General features: G+C 41.3%; 1 protein-coding gene and 1 long non-coding RNA gene across 2 annotated transcripts in view; one reads left to right on the forward strand and one right to left on the reverse strand.

The window, feature by feature from the left end:
• Positions 1 to 20520, reverse strand: part of LOC116059779 (collagen alpha-1(XIV) chain-like) — a 252849-nt gene that overhangs the window by 176571 nt on the left and 55758 nt on the right. The window lies entirely within an intron of this gene.
• On the forward strand, positions 1471 to 19776 carry LOC118493390. The gene is made up of 3 exons (XR_004895353.1): positions 1471 to 1480; positions 1665 to 1671; positions 19710 to 19776. It is a non-coding gene; the product is annotated as an uncharacterized LOC118493390 (long non-coding RNA).

Genomic DNA, 20520 nt, shown 5'->3' on the forward strand with positions numbered 1-20520 from the left:
AGCCAGTTCTGGTATATTTTAATCTCTGTGATCCATATTTTGCTCCAAAGTCACATCCCAATTTATGCCTACTTTACACCAAGACTTTTAAGCGATTCCACTGTTGCAGAGTAATCTCCAATATCTGAATGTAATCCTGAAAGTCTTGCTAGAGTCGGGGCACTCCCGTCAACTCCATCGTTTGGTGTAAGGTCATCAAACTCAGTCCCAGTCAGTCTTTCTCCCGTCTGGACATTCAGACAAAATCAAACATGTTTGATATTATCCTTTGATATAAGTTTTAAGTCTTGGTAGTGAAGTTAAATCATGTGAACGTTGTCAACAACCAATGGGTGCGCTCCCTCTAGCACCAAACAGGAAGCAGCAAACAGCTAGAGCCAGTGGTGTTTATAGTTGCTATGGCGCATCGCTAAGCTAAACCCTAAAGACGGAACGTTTTTTTCCGATTTTCAACCCTTATGAAGTGAGTCATCCAACGGGAGTTTTACCGGCGGATAAATGCAACCGTCCGCGTACTGGAGACGTTCATCTCCATGTATGGCAGAACAGAAAATCTGCAAACTTTCCCTTAAGTTACCAGCTAACGCTAGCGGTAGCTAGCTAACTTGTTGTAGTTGTAGGCTGTGTCTCGAACCGCCTAATGCACACTTCAAACACTTAGTTTTAAGTATATAGTGTAGATAACGCAAAAAGAGTCAGTTCACTGAAAGTACCAGGATGACCCCATAAAAACGCTCAAAAAGTTCAGTGTGGAACAATGGACCCTACTCGCACTAAACGGGCGCCATCTTTGACTACAAAGTGGAAGGGAGCCCTTGACCGGCAGCTGATTGGACAAACGCGTCACGTGGGTCTGGCTGCTCGAGAATTTGAATACTGACCATAATGGCGGCTCGTTCGGAATACGATCTCGTATTTTACGAAAATAGTTCACCGAAACGTGTTTCTGAAAACATTTTAATGAGTTGCTGAATCTGTTTTTTTGATCGACAAAAGGTCAGTTTAAAAGATTTGCGTCAGATTTTGAGAGGTGGCGAGCCGAGCCATCCGCTCGTCATTTGCATACAGGAAAGCCCGTATTTCTGGCTATGTGTTGTGTTCGTTGCATTCGTCACGCTCATCCCGTTGGTCATTTCCAGTAAGTGTTTTAACATAAGTGTTCCTTTTGGGACAATACTAACCATCCAAAGTGGGCACTACGGCAGCAAGTGGTCAGTGTACTGACGGAAGTATGCGGAATGAGACACAGCCACAGTCTTGCAATGTGTGTGTCGTCAAATGTGAGATGATTGTCGTCAGACGTGAGAGGATTGTCGTTAGATGTGAGATGATGTAAAACTTCTTTTCAAAGTCTTCTAGTGTACATAACGTGCATTACACGTTACACATCCAGAATTACTAAAAACCTTGTGCCACAAAGTGTATGCTTACTTCAATGTCCACACTTGTTTATCTGTAAAAACGAAGTAAAGTAAATAGTGTTTTTATAGCTCCATTTACTCATCCCCTGGTGAAACTCATAGCTGTTTAAATACCACATTACATTGTGGTTATGTGGTATACGCCTTAAAAATTGCACACAAACCATGATAAGTTTAAACAAACAGTCATATCACTTTTTTGGGAGAGAGATCATTTATTGTAGCATTTTTTGTAGTCTAAAGTGTTTAGGTTGGAGGTAATATTTTGTATGAGCTAAATATGTTAAAGCTGTATGTAGAAATGATTCTACTCAAAGCCATTATGACCTTCCTAATTATCAGATTTACTATAATTTCAATGTCGTTGATATAGACTACACACACCTGAACCGTACCTGCCACTAGCCTCTCACCGGACCCTGATTGGTTCGGTAAGCTGGTAGTTCGAACACAAATGCATTAACTTGTAGCCTGACGAGATGGATTTTCGTGCGATGCATCGTGACCATAAAACATTTGATTTGGCTCAAAAGAATATTTTTGCCGTTTTAAAAATGGTCAAAAGGTACAAGATCATAGACCTCAATGGTAGAATCTCACTCTACCCGTTCGCGGGTGCAGTAAACATTTCCGTGGTAGCAGCGAGTTCCACCGATCAGACGTTGCTGTTGCGCTCACGATTGTGGGTAGTGTAGTACTTCTCAATAGGATCGCGAATAAAACATGTTTTTTCTTAAAACAAGGTTGATTTCATACCAACTTCTAGCTTCTACAGGAGCAGAAACTTTTGTTTCACAACCTCGGACCTCGTGGTCAGTATACCTCGGGTGGTTTAGACATCACGGCTGATAATTAAAATCCTTTTGGAGAAAATCAAAGGGAACCACACTGTTGAGCTCTTATTGTGAATGTGTAAAAGAATTTAAAAAAAAAAGTGGGGCAGTTCCGTGTGCGTGCCCAGCATGCATGGCAAACCTTCCTTGAATAAATAAAGCTTAAAGAAAGAACACACACGTACACACAACAAAGATAATCTCAGTCATGGAGCCATGAAGCAGTGAATACAAAAGACAAAACCCAGATGGTTTAACGTCACACTGGATTGAGCTAAAAACTGTTAGAAAAACTTCTTAACTTGTAGGTAGAAACACGAGCCTCAGCCACTGATTTGCAATGAGCTTTTAGCTGCAGTATAAACTTGACACATACTTGGCTCCGGTGCTGCCATGGTCTGTGCATGTGAGACCTACACTGTATATCTGCACCCGCTGGCACGCCATTTCTTATCCTGCAGATGTATAAGAGAATATTTCAATCAGGTTGCAGCATGTTGTAACATCTCAGTCAGGAGGTGGAGAGGGTTGTGTGTTTGGAGGGTTGGCGAAGGCATGCTTCTGCAGTCATTTCATTCATCATTGACAGGAATTAAGAAGTGTATCACTCCTTACAAGTCTCTACAGTGTCGGAATTTAAACCTCCACCTCGACCTGCTATCCAATACGACTTCAGTGGACAATTACTTCACTGCTCTGGAAAGTATGAGCCGTGGAGTCGGTGTTGATTATCAGTTGGTTTATGCGGTGGGCGATACAGACATTTAAGCTAAATCTTGGGTTGGTGCTGCAAGTCGCCGTCCGCTAAACCACGCAAAAACATTATAAGGTTATACTTCAATGCACATTTGAGTGCTCCTGTGCATGTGTGTCACTGGGATGTAGTCTTGTGTTGCAAACTGCAAAAGCAAACGTGCATGACCTATTCTTCCCAGTTAAAAAAAAAAGAGAGCATCAATTTCAAGCAGTTAAAGGTGTCACTGTTGCAGACAGCTGGCGGAAGAGTCTTGATTCGGTTAGTCTGTTGGCTTTACTGAGCTGTAATTTACACGAGGCAACTGTGGAGAGAAGATGTAGGTGGACCGATTTTATTTGAGAGGGTAAAGCAGAAATTTTAAAAGAAAACAGTAGATCAAAGTCAAAATCTTGACAAGCAGAAAGCAAAAGTATGACCCTTTCTTTCTTCTTGTAGTCCTGATTGTGATACAAGAGTATCAACAGCCATTAACTCATAATATTACTATTACAATGCAACTTTGTTGTAGAAAAAATTGCAGTGGGTTAAGGTCACTGACTGAATTTGAGTCAACTCCGGACAATGTCTGATGAATCAGGTCCCGACGTAGTCCGAAATTTCACGACAGAAGATTGTCCGTGTCAGACGCGTTACTTCTTGGAAATCGTCCGTTTGGTTTAGGCGAGCGTTGGCGCCTGGGTATAGAGCGTGCAGGAGGCAGGACATGACGCGGATTACACCGAGGTCACGGAGCCAGTTTGTAATTTGGTCATAAACAACCGAGTCTCTTGGCGTCCCTCGAATTTGTCTTGGGCGTAGGCTCTTACCGACAGAAGTTCCCGAATCTCGTCGTCTCTCCAGTTAGGCTACATTCACACCGCTACGTTTTGGTTTTTAAGCTGAGTTCTGAGCCAAAAGCGATCTCCGTGCACACAAAGTAGAAGAACCAATCTCCGTTTAAACTAACACGCCCAAACCAAAATATCTCATCAACATTTTGGTATACTGGGCATAAACAGGAGGCAGCGTGGACACTCAGCCCGCTGCTAGTAGTTGCCATGGTAACGTTGGTACCTTTAGGTTTAGAGAACGAGACGTCGTGACCGATGAGACCCAATCAGGAGGAGAAACGTTGGCGTCAGTGTCGGTGTTGCCAAAAGGTCTCCGTTTGTGGCCGTTGAGACTGCAACAAAACACCGCAGATTCCAAACCAAAACGGGTCAGAAGCGTGGAGACATATCTCCTGCATTCCCCCCCTGAAATCTACGCCTAAGAAAGGATGTTTCTCAGTACATACAGGAAGTGGAATTGAAGGGCAAACAGTGCTTTAGAGAACTAAGTGAAAAGAGGACTTGTCTGCTTTTTAATAGCACGTCTGGGAAAACGCTCGCACCTGGACAGATGGTGAAAAAGGGCAGAGAGGGAGAAGACGCAGCAGCGATGGAAAAAATCTGACAGAGGAACATTAAAGGGTGTAACTACACCAACGAGTCTGCCGCCAATACCAGCGCTGTGTTTCTTCCCGCTTGACTTACTAATCTTTCAGACATTTGTTTTCTTTTATTTCTTTCATTCTCTGTTATTCTGCTGTCCTGATTATTTGGCTTTTATAGTATCACCAGCACTGTTGTCTGTTTTAGTACTCATTTATGCTGCGATTGCAATGTGTGTCCCTTGTTTCACTTAGCAGCTACGCAGAGTAATTATACAAGAGCAATACAAGCAAACCTGATAATGAGAAGGAAAAAAAAGGTAACGGGAATGTTGAAAAGGAAAGAAGCTAAAACACAGAGATAGAGAAGAGAGATCAGTGCTCAGACATGAGCAACGGGTGTGGTTGAGGAAGAATACAATGGCCCGGTTTAAAGAAATAATCCCCATAATATCCGTGTATCTTAATGTCCATGTTATGATCCGACGGGACTTCTGCAAGGGAAGTGATGCATTTCATTTCTGGTTCACTTGGAATAAAAACGGCTGAAGAAGAACAGGGTTGTTAACGTGAGCGCCGACAGAGACGGTTTAGAACCGAGACGCCCCAACTCAGAGTAGTTTCCTTTCTCTGTGCGACACCTTTTTCAACGCCTTTTTGGCGTTTTCGTCACCTTTTCAGCATTTTTATCGCCTTGTTTGTTGCCTTATTCAATGCCTTTTTGTCACCTTTTTCGTCACCTTTTCGGCATTTTCAAACGCCTTTGTGTCACCTTTTTTTAACGATTTTGTCACCTTTTTGGCATTTTTGTCACCTTTTTCGACGTTTTCATCACATTTTCTGCATTTTTGTCACCTTTTTTGACGTTTTGGTCACCTTTTTTAACGATTTTGTCACCTTTTTCGTGACCTTTCTTGATGTTTTGGTCACCTTTTCGGCATTTTGGTCACCTTTTCGTCACCTTTTTGGCATTTTTGTCACCTTCTTTGACGTTTTGGTCACCTTTTTGGCATTTTTGTCACCTTTTTTGACATTTTCGTCAACTATTCAGCATTTTTGTCACCTTTCACTTGTCTCTCTCTCACCTAGAGAGAGAGAGAGAGAGAGAGAGAGAGAGAGAGAGAGAGAGAGAGTGAGAGGGAGAGAGGGAGAAAGGGAGGGAGGGAACGGAAACTTACAAGAAGAATGGTTTGTTGACAGTTTCTTCAACTACATAGCTATTAGCAGAGTGGCCCCTCAGGCACAGTGTTCCTCCGCAGGTCAAAAAGTCTAAATGGCGCAGGCCTGTGGCGCATCCCCCAGACAGCAGGGGTCAGGGTTATCAAACAGGACGCGACCCAAGTGGGCTGAGTGTAAACAATATTATAATGAGTACTTTTCTGACATGCTCATACATATTAATATGATTTCAAGCAGGACCCACAGGTTGAAAGAGGATCCTGAGAGCCCGCATATAAATACAGCAAGGCACTTAGCCCCACCACCCCCAATGTAGCACAAGTAAACTTTTTATTTCACAGTTACTGTTTACTGTCAGATTGTTTATATATCTCTACATTCCTTATATATATATATATATTTTTTAGGGCTGTCAAAATAATGCGTTAATTTCGATTAATTAATCTGAGAAAAAATAACGCTTTAAAAAAAATAACGCAGATTAATCCATTCCATATTGACGTTTGACCCGGAGCTGTTCTAGCCACCATTGGACTGTAAAATGAAGGAGGGAGACGAGAATGTGCTGCCTGGATCATTAACTGGAACATTTACTTGTAAAAATCTTCTTCCTGCCAACCCTGGCTACCGAAATCTGGAGCCACTGATATGTCTGCTCTTCTCTCTGATGCTCTGAAGACGATACAGGCAGCACAAAGACCGCTGCATGTGACGCTAGTTAACACTATACTCAGCAGCAGCTAACGTTAGCCTACCGCTAGCTAGTTAACACTATACTCGACAGCAGCTAACGTTAGCCTACCGCTAGCTAGTTAACACTATACTCGACAGCAGCTAACGTTAGCCTACCGCTAGCTAGTTAACACTATACTCGACAGCAGCTAACGTTAGCCTACCGCTAGCTAGTTAACACTATACTCGACAGCAGCTAACGTTAGCCTACCGCTAGCTAGTTAACACTATACTCGACAGCAGCTAACGTTAGCCTACCGCTAGCTAGTAGCTGGATTAAACACGGTTACAATGCTGACAGCTAACGCTGAACGGTGTAAAGTTTGACTGTGTTTTACTGTAGAGGACTGTGACTCAACAGCGGGATGTAACAATCTGCAGCTGCCGAGCTGCCGTCGGAAAAACAACACAGACGGTGCGTTCAATGAAACTGGTAAACTACAGCTTCGTGGTGCATTTTAAGTTATTGTAAATGTCCTTGGTGGTTGTTTTTGTCGTTCAACAGTAATTTACTAGTGAAATAAGTTATTGTTATACATTATTATGAAATCATTTAATTTTGACCATATGGCCTTAGCAATAAACAAGCCGTTCTTTAATGTCACCGACTGTTGTTTAGTACCCTTTGTTTTCTTTTCTTTTTTTACTTTCTTAGAAAGTATCGGTTCAGGCACAGTTAATTATGTATGCGATTAATTTCGATTAATTACGATAATTAAATACTGTATTTTTTTTTTTTAATCGATTGACAGCCCTAATATATATATATATATATATATATATTTTTTTTTTTTTTCTGCCTCTAATCACCAGGACAGCATGAAAGGGGAGAGAGGAGGAGGAAGACATGCAGGAAACCAGTCGTAGGTCGGACTTGAGCCTGCAACCTCTGAGTCGAGGAATACACCTCTCCACGTGGGCGCACGCTCCACCAACTGAGCTACCTTGGCAGATCCAGAGTGGCTCTGGACAGATCCAATAGTTTTAAACTTCAACAGAGTACCCGCCTTCAAGGAAGTTAACACTCGTCAATGGAGAGTGGCCAGACTCTCTGGACAAATGAAATGGACCAGAGTCTGGTAGGACCAGGCTAGAGTACCAGAGTCTGGTAGGACCAGGCTAGTGTACCAGAGTCTGGTAGGACCAGGCTAATGGACCAGAGTCTGGTAGGACCAGGCTAGTGTACCAGAGTCTGGTAGGACCAGGCTAATGGACCAGAATCTGGTAGGACCAGGCTAATGGATCAGAGTCTGGTAGGACCAGGCTAATGTACCAGAGTCTGGTAGGACCAGGCTAGTGTACCAGAGTCTGGTAGGACCAGGCTAATGGACCAGAGTCTGGTAGGACCAGGCTAGTGTACCAGAGTCTGGTAGGACCAGGCTAATGGACCAGAATCTGGTAGGACCAGGCTAATGGATCAGAGTCTGGTAGGACCAGGCTAATGTACCAGAGTCTGGTAGGACCAGGCTAGTGTACCAGAGTCTGGTAGGACCAGGCTAATGGACCAGAGTCTGGTAGGACCAGGCTAATGTACCAGAGTCTGGTAGGACCAGGCTAGTGTACCAGAGTCTGGTAGGACCAGGCTAATGGACCAGAGTCTGGTTGGACCAGGCTAGCAATGCACTACCGCCATTCAAAATGAATGAAATGAGCTGTGTTTTCGCCGGACCACTGCAGTGTGTGTGTGTGTGTGTGTGTGTGTGTGTGTGTGTGTGTGTGTGTGTGTGTGTGTGTGTGTGTGTGAATGCAGGCTAGCTCTGTCAGGGTTACGGATTCAACTACCACTTTGGTCAATGAATAAAGCAACGTGCCGAGACGGAACACTTCCATCCTATTAACTTTCTCATTCTCAGAGTTACAACCTATTATTTTCTTCTGAAGAAATACAGCCACATATTTCTGATTGCATGATGGGAAACAAACAAGAGGTTCAACCAGAGCTGCTATAATAAGTCAATAATGAACTGCGCAGCCAAAATACAAAACAAATGTCCCACTGAAACCCATTAAAACTAAAATCATGATCCCAGGGCCTTTAAATCATAAAATCATGCACTCTATTATAACACTCCTCCAATAATCAAAACAGGGCGTTTTCCTACGTTTTTGTTGCTTTTTATGGATGTTTGTGTCGTGTTTTCAATGTTTCTGTTGCTTCTGTTGCCTTTAAATGTTGACTTTTTGCCACCTTTTCAAATTTTTTTTGGACAATTTATTTCAACGTTGTCGCTTTTCTGGAGTTTGGAGTAGTTGACGGAGATCTTAAACACAGGATTTGAGTAACTTTGCCAGGCGTTTATATTTCAGTCCATCTGCAGACAGATTTTGTCATTGTGATAGCGTCACAACCAACACATTCTCGTGTCAGAAAGTGACGCTTGGTCAGGTGCCTTTGGCGTTTGTTTTAGACACAAAAAGTCTACTTCAGCGTCACAGAAATGTACGTTTCAGTGACACGCGGGACAAGAACGGGACATGAACCCCAGTCTCCTGGGTGAAAGTCCTGTGTTTGACCCATCCACCCCCCAACCTGCCTCCTTACGTGGATGTTCATTCTTTCATACTACTCTCTACTGTTGTCTCTCTACATACTACGCTCTACCGGTGTCTCTCTACATACTACTCTCTACCGGTGTCTCTCTACATACTACTCTCTACCGGTGTCTCTCTACATACTACTCTCTACCGGTGTCTCTCTACATACTACTCTCTACCGGTGTCTCTCTACATACTACTCTCTACCGGTGTCTCTCTACATACTACTCTCTACTGGTGTCTCTCTACATACTACTCTCTACTGGTGTCTCTCTACATACTACTCTCTACATACTACTCTCTACTGGTGTCTCTCTACATACTACTCTCTACTGGTGTCTCTCTACATACTACTCTACTGGTGTCTCTCTACATACTACTCTCTACTGGTGTCTCTCTACATACTACTCTCTACTGGTGTCTCTCTACATACTACTCTCTACTGGTGTCTCTCTACATACTACTCTCTACTGGTGTCTCTCTACATACTACTCTCTACTGGTGTCTCTCTACTGGTGTCTCTCTACATACTACTCTCTACTGGTGTCTCTCTACATACTACTCTCTACTGGTGTCTCTCTACATACTACTCTCTACTGTTGTCTCTCTTCATACTACTCTCTACTGTTGTCTCTCTACATACTACTCTCTACTGTTGTCTCTCTACATACTACTCTCTACCGTTGTCTCTCTCCATACTACTACTACTATAGAACAAAAACGTGGGAAAAAAATCGTAAAAAAAAAAAGTGTATAAATTGTGACTCGGAGGACAACAAGTTCATAGTTGACGGGAAGATAACACAAGGGTTAAAATAAAAATACAAAAGAAGGGATAAACAAGGTAAGCTATCAAACAGTTTACTTCCCAACAAATAAAAATAAAGGCACAAACAGAATGTCTCTGCTCCGCCAAATGTCCAGCAGGCAGAGCGAGGCGATGGGCCTAGAAAACAGCTCGAGGCAACGGAGATGCAACCGCAAAGCCAATACCAGCTGTGTCAAAGGTGATCTATCCCACCTGAGGGCTCCGTGCGATAGATTTATCTACGCTCCAATAATTTACAGGCCAGGGGGTCAAAGGGTCTGCTGCCTCTGAGTCAACCGCTCCACGACGGCACAACAGCTTGTGGAACACATTTCATGTCCAGCTCATTCCACGTAATGATCCACGTGGAAAACTTAACAGGTAGAGAGCTGTGTGATGTGTACACTAAAGTTAATAACCTTTAAATCACACAAAACCTCTCGTAAGCACAATGCAACTTCTTTTAATTGATGTAACTACTCACTAGTAGAAAGAAAAGTTCACTTTTAAACACATGGTACGAAGCAGCGGTGGAAGAAGTATTCAGATCCTTTACTTCAATAAAAGTACTAATACCACACTGTAAAAAATACTCTATTGTGTGCATTGAAAATGTAACTGAAGATGTAGAAACAGCAGACAGTTTCTACCTATGTTATGGGACTTATAGAAACAGAAACAGACAGTGTGCGGAAGAAGAGGAGCGTCAGAAAAGGCAGTGAAAGCCACATTGACTGAACATTTTTTTTTCCTCTCTTCACACTTCCTGTCTGCATGTCTCACTCACTCACACACACACATAGATATACAGGCACATGTCACTGAAGTTCTCAGTTCTGTCCTCGGCTGCTGCTGAATGTGTGTGTGTGTGTGTGTGTGTGTGTGTGTGTGTGTGTGTGTGTGTGTGTGCGTTTTAAAGTTGAAAGAACCCTGAAAAAGTTTATCGTGTGGCTGCCTTGTGGTGCAAAATGTCCTTAAGCAACATGCTGATTACAAGTTAAAAGGGTGTAACAATGGCTTGCATCTATACACTTTCATTCATGACTTGCCTGGTTAAAAAAAAAAGATTAAAATAAAATAAAAATTCTATTATTTTTGGACGAGATCTCCAGAATGTTTTAGAAAGTGTCATTTTGCTTTGACTTTTTATTTCCGGTTCTCGTTTCCGGCCTGTTTGTAGCGTGCGGAAGAAAAGGAGCGTTGTGGTCAGAATGAGCAGTGAAAGCCACATTGACTGAACACTGTTTTTTCCTCTCTTCACACTTCCTGTCTGCCTGTCTCTCACTCACACACACACATAGATATACAGGCACGTGTCACTGAAGTTCTCAGTTCTGTCCTCGGCTGCTGCTGAATGTGTGTGTGTGTGTGCGTGTGTGTGTATATGTGTGTGTATGTATGTATGTGCGTATGTATGTGTGTGTGTGTGTGTGTGTGTGTGTGTGTGTGTATGTATGTATGTATGTGTGTGTGTGTGTGTGTGTGTGTGTGTGTGTGTGTGTGTGTGTGTGTGTGTGTATATATATATGTATGTGTGTGTTTGTGTGTGTATGTATGTGTTTGTGTGTATGTATGTGTGTAAATGTATGTGTGTTTGTATATATGTGTGTATGTATGTGTGTATACACAGTATGTGTGTGTGTGTGTGTGTGTGTGTGTATGTGTGTGTGTGTATGTATGTATGTGTGTGTGTGTGTATGTATGTGTCTGTGTGTGTGTATATGTGTGTGTGTATGTATGTATGTGTCTGTCTGTGTCTGTCTGTGTGTGTGTGTGTGTGTGTGTGTGTGTGTGTGTGTGTGTGTATATATGTGTGTGTGTGTGTGTGTGTGTGTGTATGTATGTGTGTATGTATGTGTCTATGTGTGGGTGTGTGTATGTGTAAATGTGTGTGTGTAAATGTGTGTGTGTATGTGTGTATGTATGTAATTAGCTTTGTAGCAACTCATTTGGTAATGGCTTGAATGTAACGGACATTTATTAATATCAAAAAGTTACCCACTAAAGCTTTAAGATTCAAATTACTCAAGGTGTTTTTGCTTTGCAACTTCTCAAGAAAGATGTTTTAAAAAGCTTCATTGAGAGAGAAAAAATGCACATAGTGGCTCTGGTGGCGGCTTGATGGCAAAGCCAGGGCTTTTCTACCCTCAGACATGATGAAAAAGAACACAAGCGCCTCATTTCTCCCCGAAACATGAAAGAGCAGCGAGCTTGTTAGGATACAGCTGCAGATTCCTCTGAGCCCCGGATGACATTTCTAATCTCACATTTCTCCAGTCGTCCTGCTCACATGAAATCCCTAAACCTCCAACACAAGCGCCAGATTTCAAAGTGGTTGTTTTCACCTGTGTTTGGAACGTGTCTGCCTAAAGATATCAGCTATAGGGTTCTCAAAGTTCGGACCAAGCAGCAAGTCAATCCGGACCCAGCCCATACTTTGTGTTAAGAATACAATACCTTGGTAACGTTTTCTTTTTTTTAATTTTTTTCTATTGATCAATACATTGTTAGTGATGTTAAAGGACAAATCCGGCGCAAAATGAACCTAGGGGTTAATGACATGTGTACCGAGTCGACCGTTCTCTGGGATCTGTTTCCATGCTAATCTAATGTGATCGGTTTTATCGCAAACCGCTAATTAGCTTGTAACGCTAGTCGTCGGGGGCCACGGGTCAAGTAAAAAGAAATCGCTATTTCCGTTCACGTATGCAGGCTGGCGTCATCTTGGGAAAACAGTCACGACCAGCCGAACGACGAACGCCGTGTAACCAGTAACCAGTAACATAGCTCAAGCACGGCGTTCGTCGTTCGACTGGTCGCGACTGTTTTCCCAAGATGGCGCCCGTCTGTATACGTGAACGGTACAGTCTTTCTAAACTATCTTTTTAATAAACTGTCTGTACACTTACGAAGTTCTCAATGCTTCGGTTTACATGTAGGGACCCTCATTATGCTACCGTTGAAGTGTGGTGCTATTTTCAGCCTTGTTAGTGGTATAGAAATAGTGATTTCTTTTGACTTCATCTGTGCCCCGACGACTAGCGTTATAAGCTAATTAGCGGTTTGCTATGAAACTGGTCACATTTGATTAGCATGAAAACAGATCCCAGAGAACGGTCGACTCGGTACACGTGTTATTAACCCCTAGGTTCATTTTGCGCCAGATTTGTCCTTTAAATATACAGGAAAACTTTGAGTACTAAACTCGAATATATGTCGCTTAAAAGCTGAAAGTGATTTGATTAGAGGATGTTTTGTTATTGCCGATTGTTCCGGACCTCCAGTATCTGAAAAGCCTCCGATGCTGGTAGCACAATCAAAAGCAGGTATTGGTATGGGCGCGTACTGGAGTTTATGCACCGATCAGATTAGAGCCCAACCGATAAAGGATTTTTACGATATCGATACAAATATTTGGTGATTTAAAAATCCAATATTCCGATATATCGGCAAATATATATTTAAAAAAAAAAAAAAAAAACGGAAACACCAACAGGGACGTTGTAGAGCGCCCTCTGGTGGACAAACTATACAACGCCAACACTTAGAACATGGTTGAAGGGTGTTTTGTCCGTTTTTATTTTATTTTTTAAATATTTATTTATCAGAATCACTTATTTGTCATTATAAATGATTCTGATAAATGAATATTTAAAAAATTAAAATATAAAAAACAACATTCATTTATCGGCCAATATAAATGCCGATACCGATAGTTTGGAAAATGCCTAATATCTCTAGATCAGATACCTCGTAACATAGCCCTGAAGACAAGCTACTTTAAAGTAGTTACTTTTCCGTTACGACTCACTGTCAAAGTGGACAATAAAAACAAATTACAAAAATCTGTGTTGTCTTTTTTTGTTCATGTTTAACAACAATAATAGCAATCATATCTCATCCATACAGAGATAGTAGCTTACAGCTGTTGAAAGATAATAGAATATTTTTAACACAGGTTTCGGATCGGTACTCAGTATCGGCCGATACGCAAGTTCAGGTATCGGAATCGGTATAGGGAAGGAAAAAAGAGGTTATCAGACCATCCCTAGTAGCTCTGTATGCTTTCTCTCATTAGCAGTCGCGGGGGAGCCTTTGAGCAAAGCAATGGGCTCCAAATTACACCAATGAAAGCTTCTCAGGGACTGAGTGTTCCTGCACTGCTCCCAGGTGGGAGAATGTCGAACAATATAAATGTGAAGCAGGTTGTTGCGGTGAATAAGCACGCTCAGCACAAAGGATGGCGTCCCAAGGAAAATAAAGGTTGCTGGTGAATGTTCACTCCACTGACACCTGCACAGTTTGCAGAAAGAAAGTGTCGCAATGCTACAACTCCAGAAGTAATTCCTATGAACAGTCCACAGCATCAGGCCGGATGCATACATTTCACGTACAAATCTCTATAGGATACAAATGAATCCTCTGTTGTTTGCTTCAGTTGTTGAGCCGTTCTGCCCTTTGGAAAGGAATCTGCAGCTGTTCCACTGCGACGTGCAGAAATGATCCGCCTGGATGAGCCTTAGTTACAAGCTTACGGTAGATGAATGCACCTCATAACTGTCAAAATAAATCTAAACGAGGACAGGGAAGCCTGTGAATCATGGCTCATTTCAGCCTTGTCTTAGAGAGAGAAATAAATGGCTCTGGAGTGCAGAAGATAAGAAATGTTCCTCCGGTCAGCATCACGGATGACTGTCGAGTCTCTGAAGCAGGGTGCCATATTCCTTCTGAAATCTTATTTATGAGCCAAACTACCACTCCCGATTTTGTCTTCATTATGCTAAATTCCTTAAATGTTTAACTCTGTATGTCCCCACGGAGGGCTGGGTATCGCCAATGATTTCCTGAATCAATTGAAGGCAATCCGTTCACATTTCCGATCCAATATCAATTATGGGAAATTTCAGTTGCGATGCCAACTCAGCTTGGATAGAACAGAGATTCTCAGAGAACTTCTGCTGGAAATTGTACAAGCAAGAATCATCCCTCAGATATGTTATAATTCACCAGAACACTGACAAATCATATTAGTTTGAGTTGCTATAAGCGTAACTCAAGATGTCAAGTGCACTACCCTATCCACCCATAGTGTTCTATTTATTTACAAATGTACATACTGTAATTACACCTATACATAGCCATGTTCTACTGCTCTTCATACTATTCTGCCTGCAAATACACTGCACATAGCTGTACAGACTGTACATCTCTGTCTATATGGTTCACACTGAATATCCATATTTATTGTTTTTCTTATAATATATTCTGTTAATACACTGCATATATCTATATTATTCTTACTACTATTATAATGTTACTGCTACTACATTAATGCACATATCTCTACATGTTCATACATTGTTCATATTACATAGCCATATTTATTCTGCTCTTATAACTACTATATAACTGCTAATACACTGCACATTTTTATATTTAATTTATATTACTCTAAACCACCTTCTGTAAACCAGCTGTACACTACTGTCTACACTGCACCATATTTCTTGTCCTGTCTATACTTTGTATATCGCATTGCACTTTTCTGCTCTTTTTGCACTTCTGGTTGGACGCAAACTGCATTTCGTTGTCTTTGCACTTGTACTCTGCACAATGACAATGAAGTTGAATATCGATCGCAGGTCCCTGAATCGAATCAAAATCGTATCGTGACACACTTCAAGATATCAGCAAATATCGTATCGTTGTCCAAAGAATCTCTATATTATCTTGATAAAAACTTGTGATTTACTCCAAAGCAATCTTAAAGTTGCAACTGTCTGCTCCAGTTCTGCTGCTATTCCCATTTACTGATGCCATTACCACTATAAGTCTCAGCCTGGGGACTGAAGTCGGCTTACAGGTCGTTGAATCCTACACTCCTGTAAATCATTTGTATGTAAATGTATAAAAAGCAGGAAAACCTGAATGCATCAAGCGAGCAAAAAGGGCAGTGTCCCCCTAATTTAATGTAATTTTGATCACGCAAACCATTTCACACCCTAAACATCAAACTCAACATCAGATAACTCTTCAGTAAAATGCCTCTCTGACTTTTTAGGAAGGTGCGAAATTACTGCCGGCGAGTACAGAGACTTCTTACTTTATAAGAGTCCTAATTTACCCAAAATATGTTATTAGAACCGGATTAATCTTGCTTCAAGGTGTTTGTAATCAACAGCGTCTCTGAGCTTAGTGCCGAGCTTTTTACAGATAACTGAAAGATGATATCAAAACTAAAAGATCTTTACATAATAAACTAACATTCACCATACAGTTTGTATAAGCCTTTCAGCTGGCCAGACTTCTTACTTTATAAGAGTCCTAATTTACCCAAAATACATTATTACATTAGATTTGGTTTATCAAAAGACGCTAACAACGCAACACAGCACAGACAATAAACACAGCAGAGACGACAGATAGGTCAGACCTCCGTGTTTAACTATACATCTTTAAACGTTACAGTTACGGCTGAAAATGACAACAGAAATAAAACAAGTTGGCCAATTTCACATATCTTTACAATTCAAATCAACGGCCAGATGTGTACCCGGAAGGTATTTTTGTTTTAACGCGGCGTGACAGTGATTCAGTCTATTGCTGTAACATAAAAAGTGCTATAAAGACATGTCATTATTTGCCATGTCCTTTGTTTTTTTATAAAAAAGTTTAATCTGTTTTCTGCTCTTAAAACTTGTAGCAGCAATGTGCAACAAAAAGTTGTGCATCAACAGAAAGTCAAAGTGCCTGAGCAGAAAAGACTCCCTGACAGTACCGACTGATTGGAGTGCCAAATACCACAGGGATGAGTGCAGAATAACAAAGACGAAAAAGCAGTCCCTTCAGACTTCAGTTTTTTTGTGATTGTTGCGGGCAAAAATCCTTGATTATGCGGCACGTTTTCTTAAAAAATGCGATGGAATATGCGGGATATTTATGCAATTTTATGCGATGAAATTGCGGGAACTTGCAAAAATTGCGGGAACTTGCAAAAACTGCAGTTTCATCATGGCTTCATCGCGGGGTTTGCAGCTTTTCGATGTTCACGTCGCGTAATTACGTCACTTCATAACGTTCCCATGCCAACAGGGGAAAATGGCTGCTCTTGTGTGAAATAAATGCAACATTTTTCAACTTTCTGCTAAGATATATGGGACTTTTTTGCAACGAAAATGCGGGGATTATGAAATCATGCAAGCCCCGCATATTTTGCGTGGAAATCTGCAATTTATGCGGGCGAAAGTGCGGCGTATTTGAAAAAATGCGGCCCCCCGCATAAATATGTGAATTATGCGATCGCATAATCGCGTTTTTCTGGAGGGACTGAAAAAGGTACAAGACAGCTCACTAATGATTTAGAGTAGTGGGTAGTGAGTAGTGAGTAAAGGGGGAGGTAACCTTTCCCCTTATGACGTCATAAAGGGAAGATTCCAGATCAGCCCATCTGAGCTTTCATTTTCTCAAAGGCAGAGCAGGATACCCAGGGCTCGGCTTACACCTATCACCATTTCTAGCCACTGGGGGACCATAGGCAGGCTGGGGGAACTCATATTAATGTTAAAAAAACCTCCTAAAGTGACATTTTCATGCCATGGGACCTTTAACATACAAAGTGGTTAACGTGATTGATTTTACAGTCCAGAGCAGGGGTGTCAAACTCAACACACTGGGCCCTTAGTGAATGTGAAATGAGAATCACATCAAGGGCCAGACATGTACAGTTTATTGGCATGCTTTTATTTAAGACAAAAAGTCGAACTTCTTTGACTGTATTATTGAATGTCTCAAATCTTCTCAGTTACAGGTTGGTCCAGATAAAGCCCCAAAAACAGTCAGGAAATAAAGTTCCTTAGCCATCATAAAAAAAAAAAAAAAAATTTAAAAAAAGGTCAAGAAAGGAACAAAAGCATCGGAAAAAAACATTGCAATAAACATCGAAAAAAAAGTTTAAAAATGTCGGGAAAAAAAGCAAGAAAGAAAGAGAAAGTGGCAAAAAGGTTGAAAAAGCGTCGGCCGAAAGTGACAAAAACTTCAGAAAAAGGCGACAAAATGACTGTTGTGCAGAATCGCAAAGATGAAAAAGGTGAAAAAAAGGTACAAGACAGCTAACTGATGATTTTAGAGTAGTCAGCACGTTAACATACAAAGTGGTTGAAGGTGATTGATTTTACAGTCTAGAGTCTTCAAACTTAAGACCCTCCCAAAACCTGTTCAGAGTCACACTTGCTGGCTTCAGAGCTATAATCCATCTCCGTGACAACATCAGTGAATGAAAGACTTACATGTCAGCAGCTGGGGAAGACAAACTGGGTTTTTACAAAAGAAAGCACCGTCTTTGGACCAGCAAATATTTGCTTCACTTGTCAACAAAAATATGAGGAGCAGAATGAAATTACCTCTTTTTTTTCTTCTAAGCCTCAGGTCTAAAATCTCCCCAAGCAAAGACATAAATGCTCACGGTATCTCTCAAAGGCAGAGTAATAACCACCTGCCACACTTTTTCAGACAAGATAACGTTTCATATATTGGGTACGATACTTTCCACCGTACAGTTCAGTCTTTTCGACTGAACTTGAAGTAAATCAATGAATTTGTTAAATCTGAGCCCTTAAAACATGTTAAATTGTTAGGGGGTGTAATTTTTTTTTGTTTTAGTACAAGAGCGCACCTATGACGCACGCGCATTCACGTGCACGATGACGTTTAGGCTTGTTTCTAAGGTTATGTAACCACTGTTCCATAGCCTAGATAAGAAATAAAATGGATAGAAAGGCCATTCCCATTTAAATCAATGTAGCAGTATTGTCAGAGCTGCAGCCAGTTTTATGGGTTTTATGTGTGCAGTTGCCACGGCAACGTATACACATGAATCAACCAATACAACTTAAAGAGCTCATATTGTTATTATTAGCCCATTAGGATTAATGTTTTACTGTGCTGTTTGTAAGTCACACATACGTTCACACACACTCTTTTAAAGAACTCATATTATTCTCATTTTCAGGTTCATAATTGTATTTAGATGTTGTACCAGAATAGGTTTACTTGGTTTAATTTAAAAAAAAAAAAAAAAAACACCATATTTTTGTTGTACTGCACATTGCTGCAGCTCCTTTTTTCACCCTGTGTGTTGAGCTCTCTGTTTTAGCTACAGAGTGAGGAATTGCACTTCTCTCCCATCTTTGTTGGGAGTCGCACATGCTCAGTAGCTAGGTAAGGACTACTAGCCAGTCAGAAGCAGAATATGAGGGCGTGCACTGACAGAGGCTAGCCCTTGTGTTGACTTCGGGTCAAATTGACCCGGTTTTAATTTTAATTTAATATTAGAAAATATGGGATGTAGAAATAAGCGCTGAAAATGTGTAGAAGAAAAATTTAACAATTTAAAATGTTGGAAAAAGCAAAAGCAAACTGTGAAAAAAAAGGCGTCAAAAACATTGAAAAAAAAAGTTTTTTTCAAGGTTGACGGGAAGACAACACAAGAGCTAGATAAGGACTAGCTAGCAGCTAGGCGAGCATTATAACTTGTGTTCCAAAGTGACCACGTTTGTCTCTGAAGTAAAGGCTGGACTACAATAGAGCTGTTTGGAGCAGTTTGTGAACAGTGTTTTCTGTTGGAGATGGTAAGTCCCTTTGGGGGGGACTTTGGGCTTTTTCACTTTGTAAACCTATAACATGCACAAAAAAATATATAACACAATAAAGGAAAGGGGAAAAGCCAAAAAGCATAATATGAGAACTTAAAATGTCATATAACAACTATGACCATTCCCTCTGTTTTTGTTGTCTCTCATGCATGGTATACACTTTGGTGATGATTGGATCCACAATCCCCTTAAGAAATGTCTAAAAATAGTTTTTTTCATTAGTGGTTATCAAATAACGACGAAGACTCAGGGGGGGTTACGGCAGCCCTCTGATCATGACACTCGAGCATTTGTTTTTTGGCATGAAGACGTTCCTTTGAAAAAGGATCCACTTTCATCTGCCTCGGAATCAAACTTGCAGCAAACTTCACAAAACATTGTAGTCGTTTCATCGACATCCTCTACTGCCACCCAAGAGAACTCCTTCTTCCAGGACGCTTGAAAATCTCTCTTTTGTGCCATGCCGCCAGTCACGCGCCACTAGCGCCAACTCAATTGTTGATTGACCAAATCAAATCATAAGATAATACCTTATTGTCTGTTGCATGAGGTTTACAGAAAAGTTAATATAAGCCAGTTATTTTGGCAGCGTGAGTCACTGTATGTGAGAGTCTCGTTTTGTGTTCGATGGCGAGTTGGTTGCACCAGGAAGAGATATTGAAATTTTGAATTCAACGAGCATTCTACGACGTGGGCAAGAGAACCATATCGTAATTTATGATGCGATGATGATAAGCGTGTTGCTATGTTTACTTGCCCCACGCAGCGTTTTACTTTCCCCAGGCCATCGGACAACTCTTAATGTCGAACCGTGGTGTATCCTAGATATTATTCTGGCTCTCATTCGGCAGCGTTTTATTTCACTTTGACAGCCATTCTCGACAGAACCAGATTAAGTTATTTTTCGGCGCTCTGTCTGCAGATTGGGATGGAATTAAATCACCCCGACTGTGCGGAGCAGGTCGTACAAGCGGCGACACAGCTGTCACCAGCGTGCTGCTGGGAGTTCTTGTTGACATTATTTTCACAGGTACGCCGCCACCTCTGGGGACCGAGTTCACACTGTTTTCTACACCGAGCTGTGAAAAGACACTGTGTGTGTGTGTGTGTGTGTGTGTGTGTGTGTGTGTGTGTGTGTGTGTGTGTGTGTGTGTGACAGACAGACACAGAGGGAGAGAGAAGAGAAAAAAAGTT

Source organism: Sander lucioperca, chromosome 16 (genome assembly GCF_008315115.2).
Source record: "Sander lucioperca isolate FBNREF2018 chromosome 16, SLUC_FBN_1.2, whole genome shotgun sequence".
Classification (NCBI taxonomy): Eukaryota; Metazoa; Chordata; class Actinopteri; order Perciformes; family Percidae; genus Sander; species Sander lucioperca.